Below are 8,301 nucleotides of genomic sequence, written 5' to 3'. Positions count from 1 at the left end.
CTGTGGGAGAGAAAGTTAAATGAGGCTGATCTAACAGTAAACTCTGATACTGCAGGATGCGAGCATTTGACATCCATTTGCCAGAAGCACTTCATAGCAAAGTCTCTACAGCATGAGGAGCCTTAAGGGTTAAATTTTGATGTAGATTCAGCTTATCAGCCTCCTGAACCAGGTTTGTTGTGGCTGCTATGGCTCACAGACAACTTGGTATCAATTAGGAAGCGTTTAGGCTGGCCCCCCCACTGTGGTGGTTATCATGGGCTCCCGGGGGCCAAGTGAGAGGGAGCCCCGGTCCCATCAACCGTGCAACTCCTCAGCTGCAGGGAGGGTAAGGACCTTTTTCTTTTCTGGTTTTTCCTCTGGCTTTAATGGACATTCCTTCTTCCAGTGTCCTATCTGCTTGCAATAAGCACACTGGTTTCTTTGTAGGGAACTCTGCTCACTTTTCTGGCCTTTCTGGCATGGATCCGGGGTCCCCTGGCTAGTGCTCTGTGATGGGGTCCCTTCCTTTCTGGCTTCCTGGATGGCCACCACTAAGATTTTCACTTGTCTTTTGGATGCTTTATTAGCAGCCTTTTCAGCTGCCTCAGCTGACTGTTTTTGTTTTTCAAACTCTCGATTGTCAAAAATATTCTGGACTATTTCTAAAAACTGGCTAATGTTCATTCCAGCAAATCCCTCCAGCTTTTGTAATTTTCTTTTAATATCAGTCTCTGCCTGAGCCACAAACGCTAAATTAATAGCATGGCTATTCTCGGGAGCCACCGGGTCAAAAGGGGTGTAAGTTCAATAGGCCTCTTGGAGGCGTTCTAAAAATGCTCCAGGTGACTCATCAGGCCCCTGGACAACCTCAGTCGTCTTAGACGATTCATAGGTTTTCGAGCGGCTCCCTTGATGCCCGCAAGAAGATACCAGTGAAAATCATCTAAAGCCCTCCTCCCACCCTAGGAATTAGGTTCTCAATTAGGCCGCTTAGAGGGAAAAATCTTCTCAAGGAGGTTTTGGGCTTCCCCCTCCGGTCTATTGGCTGACGTAAGGAAATACTTTCTGGCTTCTCTTTGGATATGATCCCTCTCTTCAGAGGTGAAAAGGGTTAAAAGGCATTGCTGATAATCATCCCAGGTGGGCTGGTGAGTCTGCAGCACGGACTCCATCAGTGAGGTCAGAACCTGGGGCTTTTCAGAGAAGGGGGGATTATGAGCCTTCCAGTTGTACAGGTCAGAAGCAGAGAAGGGGACATAAACTAAGAATGGAGCTGAGCGCTCATCACCAGGAGGGATTTGTGCCTCTCTCAGCGGGAGGAAGGGGGCTACCTCCTGCCGAGGCCATAATTGGGAGGCTATAGGCGGGGATGCCACAGCAGATGTAGTCAAGGAGACAAGGAAAGATTCTGGGGGAGCAGGAAGGTTTTAGGGTGGCGGAAATGGGTGAGGAACACTTTCCTCTTCTTCAGAAGGAGGCAACACAGGAGGAGCCAAGGGAGCTGAGGGTCGCGACGAAAGTGCAGTCTGGCTCAAAAGGACCTTGGAAGTGGGATCATGAAGGGCACATGAGTGGAGCCAAGGTGGAGGGCTCTGAACCAAGCTCGGCCATTGATCAATGTAGGGAAACTGATCAGGGTGACCGGGAGTTACAGCAACAACCAGCCACACAGCCTGAACAGCTGTGATATTTAGTGACCTTCTGGGGGCCACTCGGTTCCAAACTGTGGCCGTTATACTTCACAGAGTGTCCGGAGTTTGCCTCTTTTAAGGCATACTTCGTAATCATCTGAGAAGCCTAGAGAGAAATTCTGTAACATACATCGGAGAGGGCTCCAATCTTTACTGGGCTGGGAAGAAGGGTTTCCTATTCTGGAAGCAATTAACAAGGTTTGAGCAGAATTATTAAACCCAGCACAGACAGAGAAATTCACGGCCTAGGGGGCTGTAGTACAGGAAGAACAGAAATAGTATAGCCAAAAGAAGCAGGAAACAGCTATAGTCAGTGCTTCTTGCCACATAAAGTCTGTCTTTTTACACTTCAAGATTTAGGGAGAGGACAAGAAGCAGGTCAGAGGCCAGTGGGACATATGTGATCCCCCCCTCCTCTTTGACTTATAGCTTAAATATTTTCGGAGTCTCCACGACTCGAAGGCAAAAAGATCAAACTTGGCCTTTTTTTAAGGGCTCTAAGAGGGAGAGCAGAGCCAAGTCTTGGAGGAACTGGACATGCTGTGACACAGGAAAACGAGATGCGCGGCATAAGGGATGGGGATGAGGAGGAAAGGGGCCACTTGGATCTTCTCAGGCTGGGAGAAGCCACGCTGGGCAGCGCTGGATAGCCAGGACGACTGACTCCGCGGTCCCCTGCCCGCCTTCAGGCCCCATCAGGCGCTGCAAGCCCAGCTCAGAAGCCTGGCCTGGGGCCAAGGTCACCGCAGCAGGCTGGGCCTCTGTCTTCTGAGCCGGGTGTGGACACACTGGTGCTCAGGGAAGTCGGGAGATTTTATGCCTGAAGGCGCGGGAGCCAGGGGCCAGCGGGGGTCCCTGGGGGAGGGGGTCCGGCGCCGTCACCTCCCACTCTTCTCCCGCGGGTTGGGGAGCCCCTGCTGTGGGGGAAGGAGGCTGTTTCCTTTGTAAACTGGCAGAGGCGTGCCTGCTCAGACCTCCGGACGGAGTAGAGCAGTATGGGCATAGGTTCCTCTGCACAGTGCCTTATCCAAGGGCACGGGAAAAGTTAGGGGATGACAGAAAAGGTGAGCAAGGAGGTCTGCAGCGTGGCTATTTTTGACCCACCATGGGTCTAACGGGAAGATGGACCAGTTGTTGGGGCATGGGGTATGGCAATCTAAATGCCAGCAATCTGTGTGGTGCCAGAAATCCCAAACGGGCGAATGTTTCCCACACTCTTCCTCATAACAACACCTGATTTGTTTCTGACAGAAAAGGCAGGACTGGGATGGCCAGCCTAAATGACTAATGAGAGATTTGACCTTCTGTGATAGAAAATCACTACTGAGGGATAGCATTGGGCAATATACCTAATGCTAGATGACGAGTTGGTGGGTGCAGCGCACCGGCATGGCACATGTATACATATGTAACTTACCTGCACGTTGCGCACATGTACCATAGAGCCTAAAGTATAATAATAATAATAATAATAATAATAAGAAGAAGAAGAAGAAGAAGAAGAAGAAGAAGAAGAAAAAGAAGAAGAAGAAGAAGAAGAAGAAGAAGAAGAAAAAATTAGCAAAAAAAAAAAAAAGAAAGAAAATCACTACTGAGGACCTTGAAGAAGTCCTTACCTAGTTGTCTATGGCAATATCGATGACCTGACATATGAAACTTAGACACCAGACAGGACAATAGACACAAACATGACAATAGACACCAAACAGGACAATAGACACTGGGGTATATAAACAATTATGGCAATTTTTACAGACAGACAAGGGGAGGGGGTCCCGTGATGGGATCAGTCAGATGCCCACCTGGCCACTCCCCTGGAGGGGATGTAGGCTCCTCTTGGCATTGGCAGGCCGGTATAAACCCCTGGCTTGGATCAAGCTATGCCTGATGCTGCCTTAAGCCTTATGAGGTAACCACAGAACCTCAGGCGAGGGCCCACTCGAACTCTGTAGCTTTTGCCATGGAGCTACAAACTGGAAATTCAAGTGCGAGCCCTTGAACTCCACATCCACTCACTCATTCACACAGAGTTTATAACAGTTTTCTTATTCTCGTTCCAAAACAGGTCTCTGGGAGACCTGAACGAGAGAAGGAGAAGAGATAGAGAAAGAGGGAGGGTGGGAGGGAGAGAAAGAGAGAGAGGGGCAGAGAGAGAGAGAGACTAGTCTTAACGCAGAGGCCAGCCTGCCAGAAACCAGGACTCTGTCCTCCAGCATCCTGGAACATGGACAGAGTCAGAGACAGACGCCCTTATCAGGGCCGCTTCCATCTCAGAGAAACACGGTCAGATCTGACTTACCTTCCCTGGACCAAAACTGGACTCAGGAGTTGAATTTGGTTGGGCACACACACCAGTAGTTGATCCATTTCCCTCAGGAAGACAGTGGCCTAGGGGTCCCTGGAACATCTTCAGGTGGGGCTGCCCCTATAAGCCGGCATCTGTCCAGGGAAGCCCGGAGTGAGTCCGGCTCACACCCGATGGCATATAAAATCTCTCTGGGGCCTCCAAATGCTGTAACTGTGCAAGTTACAGAGAAACTCCACACGCTGAGACGAATTCAGGAGTCTATTAGCCAGCGACCAAGAGATGGCTAGTGCTCAAAATTCTCTCGGCCCCAAAGAAGGGGCTAGATTTTCTTTTATACTTTGGTTTAGAAAGGGGAGTTGGGGAGTCTAGTTAAAACAATCTTACAGAAGCAAAGCATGCAAAAAGTTAAAAGGATAAATGGTTACAGGAAAGCAAACAGTTCCAGGTGCAGGGGCTTTAAATCTATTAAAAGATGATGGACATGGGGCTTTGGGTGATATCAACTGGACACAAAGCTGGGGCTATGGACGCTATCAACCAGGCGAGTTCCTAGGAACTGTGGATATAGCTTGCCACAGTATCTTATCAGTTAATTGCATCCTTGGATGTGCTGGAAGTCTGCTTGCACAAGTTAAGTCCTTGAGGAAGGGGGTTGGTAAGGGGCTGTAAGTGAAGGAGCCGAGATGGAGTCTGTCTGGCTCTCTCAGCTAAGGGAGAGTTAATGCAGGTTAAAACAAGGTTGGGTATCACAGTAAATGTAGTTTATCCAATCTACATTTTTATTGATAATTACCCATCAGAACAATGCAGATTTAAACCTGGCAGCTATTTGGTTTTGAGCTTTGAATTCATTGCGCACTCCTCGTGGAACCCCGATAGCATCTATATAGACCTGTGGATCAAAGAACTCATAAGGAACCTCTCTTGATTCATGGCATTTTGCTTTTACTTTCTCGTGTTGATGAAATGCCAGGGTGAAAGGGATGGCCAACTGGACTAGAGCACAGTTACCAAGTTCTGCCCCAGTTACTTGGCAGAGTGTCCAGTAAAAGTCCACAATACCACCATACATCCACTTGGGGATGGCTAAGGACAGACTGATGGGCAAGCTCTTGAAAGGGCCTAAACTCTTTGCATCCCTTTAAGCTTCCGAGAAATGTCAAGTTTTCCCTGCCATGAGAGACATCAAGTAAACTTGGCATTGAGAGGCGGAGCCTGAATGACCCTCAGGGGCTTACCCACAGGGTATCAAACCTCTGGGAAGAGCAAGGAGAGAGCTTGGCATGATTTATCATCCTAGCCTGTGGGATTTTTGAAAAAAGCCACCACACAGCTCATGCCCAGTCGACAGAGAGACCATCCAAGTGGAAAGGGGACTATCTGGGCCTCTGGCCTACCGTGTGCACAGGCGTAACAGTCGCTTTTGTTCAAAGTGCAGATGAAATATTTAATCCATTCCAGCTAGGCATTTACATCTTTGTATCCTGTCTCAATTGTTAAGATTTGTTTCGAGTCATTTACTTTTACAACTGACACCTTAGTCCTATTATTAGGTATAGTAATAACAGATGTCTGATTTACAGCTGAAGCTTTTGGGGGTGGGGAAGGAGGAGGAGAAGGAGTAATAATATATTTCAAAAATACCTATAGGATCTTTTCCATTGATATTGGCCACAATTCCATAGAAGCAACTGAGGGCAGGCTGAGGATCGGTGGAGGTAGGGGTAATAGAAGAAATGAGAATAGGGTTACATTGGTGGGATTGGCAATCAGGGAAAGTAGTTCCTTTGGTAAAGTGGAGGAGCGGCTTTAGATTGACACAAACCCCCCACCCCCATAGAGGTCCAACATTGGTTTTGAGTGGTCCAAAGGACGTAGTCCCAATCACTACAAGGTTCCCAGGCTGTGGGAATAAAGAAACGGTGTCTTGGTTGTAGATGAGAACTAGGGGTGAGAACTAGGGGCAACAGAGGAAGCTAGGGGGCCAGGGCAGAGATATTTGTCTGAGGAAGCTAGTTGCCTTTGGTTCTTTAAATCCCCACAAGGTGTAATAAGACAAGCATCAAAAACAATGGTTTGGGGTGAGTCAGACCTAGTTATACTAATAACGAAATGGCTAGCAGTGGAATAAGGAAAGAGGGAGAGACAGCACAATAGGTAAAGGAGAGTTAACTCTTTCTTAGCTTTAATTTGGTAGGGCTTGACCCTGGAACAATGGCCCATGATTCTGAAGGTGGCGGTAGCGCCTCTTTGACTCGAGTGTCAAAGGACTTAAGTCCACCCTCTTTCTGCTGTTCAGACTGCAGTTTCAGTAGTCAGGATCATTAGATATGATCCTTCCTAAGCTGGCTCAAGTTTCCCTTCTTTCCACCCTTTGATGAGGAAGTGATCTCCAGGTTGATACTGATGTACCAGGAACTCCAGGGTTGGTGTCTGTGCTAGGAGACCTTTGGTTTTAAGAGAAAAAAAAGTAGAAGATAGACTAAGTACATAATTTTTGAGGAATTGGTCTGTGGTTTCAAAGGTAAGGACATCAATGGTAAAATGTAAATAAGGCAACCCATATAACATCTCATAAGGAGATGAACCAACATCCTTTCGAGGGGCAATTCCGATTCTTTTTTTTTTTTTTTTTTTTTTTTGAGACAGAGTCTCACTCTGTTGCCCAGGCTGGAGTGAAGTGGCGCAATCTCGGCTCACTGCAAGCTCCACCTCCCGGGTTCATACCATTCTCCTGCCTCAGCCTCCTGAGTAGCTGGGACTACAGGCGCCCACCACCAAGCCCGGCTAATTTTTTTGTATTTTTAGTAGAGACGGGGTTTCACCGTGTTAGCCAGGATGGTCTCGATCTCCTGACCTCGTGATCCACCTGCCTCGGCCTCCCAAAGTGCTAGGATTACAGGCATGAGCCACCACACCCAGCCCAGTTCTGATTCTTAACAAAGCAATGGGGAGGCATTTGGTCCAAGGTAACTGAGTTTCTGGGACCAGTTTGGTTAGGTGACTCTTTAGATTTTGACTCATTCTTTCTACCCTTCCTGAAGAGAATGGATGCCAAAGGATATGATATTCCAATTTTATGTCTAATGCCTGGGCCAATTCTCAAACATTTGCTGTAAAATGGGTCCCATTGTCTGAGCAATGTGTTCTACTAGTCCAAACCTGGGTATGATGTTTTCAATTAATGCCTTAACTACATTGGTAGCAGTTGCACTTGAGAAGGGGATAGCCTCTACCCAGTGAGTAAAATGATCTACTATTACTAACACATACTTTAAGCAACCCATTGGAGGCATTTCAGTGTAATCAATTTGAACACTTTGGAATGGTCTTAGCCCTGTATCCCTTCCTCCTAAAGGTAATTTTCTTAGGGCTTGTTTATTAGTTTTCTTGCATATTAGGCAGCTGTCTGTGACCTATTTGGCTAGGGTATAAATTCCAATACACACATATATCCTGAGAGTCGCAACAAACATAGCTTGGAGTCCCCAGTGGGTCCCCTGATATAATTGAGACAAGACCTCCTTCATGAGAGGTTTGGACAACATCTCCCTTTGATCTGGTAATATCCATTTCCCTTCTGTGTTCTCTTTCGCTCCTATTCTTACTAACTTCTCCTTTTTGGTGGAAGAGAAAATGGGGACTGCAGTAGGAGAAGGAAGGCATGGAGTTAAGTAAAAGACAGGTGTTTCGGAAGAAATGGCAATTTGTTTTGCTATCTGATCTGTGAGGTTATTTCCCCAACTTATGAAAGAAAAGTTATTTTGATGCCCTGGGACATGTACAATAGCTGTCTCTTCTGGCAACTGGAGATTGTTGAGGATATAAACAATTAGTTCTCTGCGAACTAAATCTTGGCCTCTACTATTGATAAAGCCTCTCTAAATCCAAATTTTTCCAAAGGCATATTTAGAGTCAGTATAAATAGTTCCTTCTTGGTTCTGTAAATGTTCTAAAGCTTGGCTGAATGTGAACAGTTCGAATCTGGGCAGACCTCCTAGCTCTACTTCTTCAAGAGTTTCTTCATCAATTATGGCATACCCATTATGCGTTTTCCCTTCAATTACCTGGGAAGACCCATCTATGAATAAGTGTTCCCCTGTCTTGAAGGGTGTTTCTCCCGTCTGGTCAAACCTTTGTATGGTAAGCAAATCTAAATATGCATGCTCTCTTTTTAAGTTTAAGTCCCCTGTTAGAAAGACTGCTGGATTAAGTGAATTATCAGTAGTTAATATTAAATCATCTTTTTCGAGCAAGATAGCCTCATACTTTAAAATCCTTGAGTCAGTGATCCACCTTCCTGCTTTCTGATTTAAGATA

General features: G+C 46.6%; 1 protein-coding gene across 15 annotated transcripts in view; it reads right to left on the bottom strand.

Moving 5' to 3' along the window:
• LOC112130364 (uncharacterized) overlaps positions 1–8,301 on the bottom strand; it is a 152,751-nt gene that overhangs the window by 70,242 nt on the left and 74,208 nt on the right. For 2 of the 15 annotated variants that reach the window (XM_063720697.1, XM_063720698.1), the window contains exons 4-5: positions 5,626–5,683; positions 3,973–4,873 (exon numbers count right to left, since the gene is read on the bottom strand). The exons of 9 other annotated variants lie outside the window; for them this stretch is intronic. The gene's annotated coding sequence lies outside the window, so the exon portion shown is untranslated. Of the gene's footprint in view, positions 1–3,972; positions 4,874–5,625; positions 6,429–8,301 lie in introns of all 15 variants that reach the window. 4 more of the 15 variants (XM_063720702.1, XM_054541674.2, XM_054541673.2 and 1 more) reach the window with 3 other exon arrangements.

This window comes from Pongo abelii, chromosome 21 (assembly GCF_028885655.2).
Source record: "Pongo abelii isolate AG06213 chromosome 21, NHGRI_mPonAbe1-v2.0_pri, whole genome shotgun sequence".
NCBI lineage: Eukaryota > Metazoa > Chordata > Mammalia > Primates > Hominidae > Pongo > Pongo abelii.
This window is presented reverse-complemented; position numbering and strand designations above follow the sequence as displayed.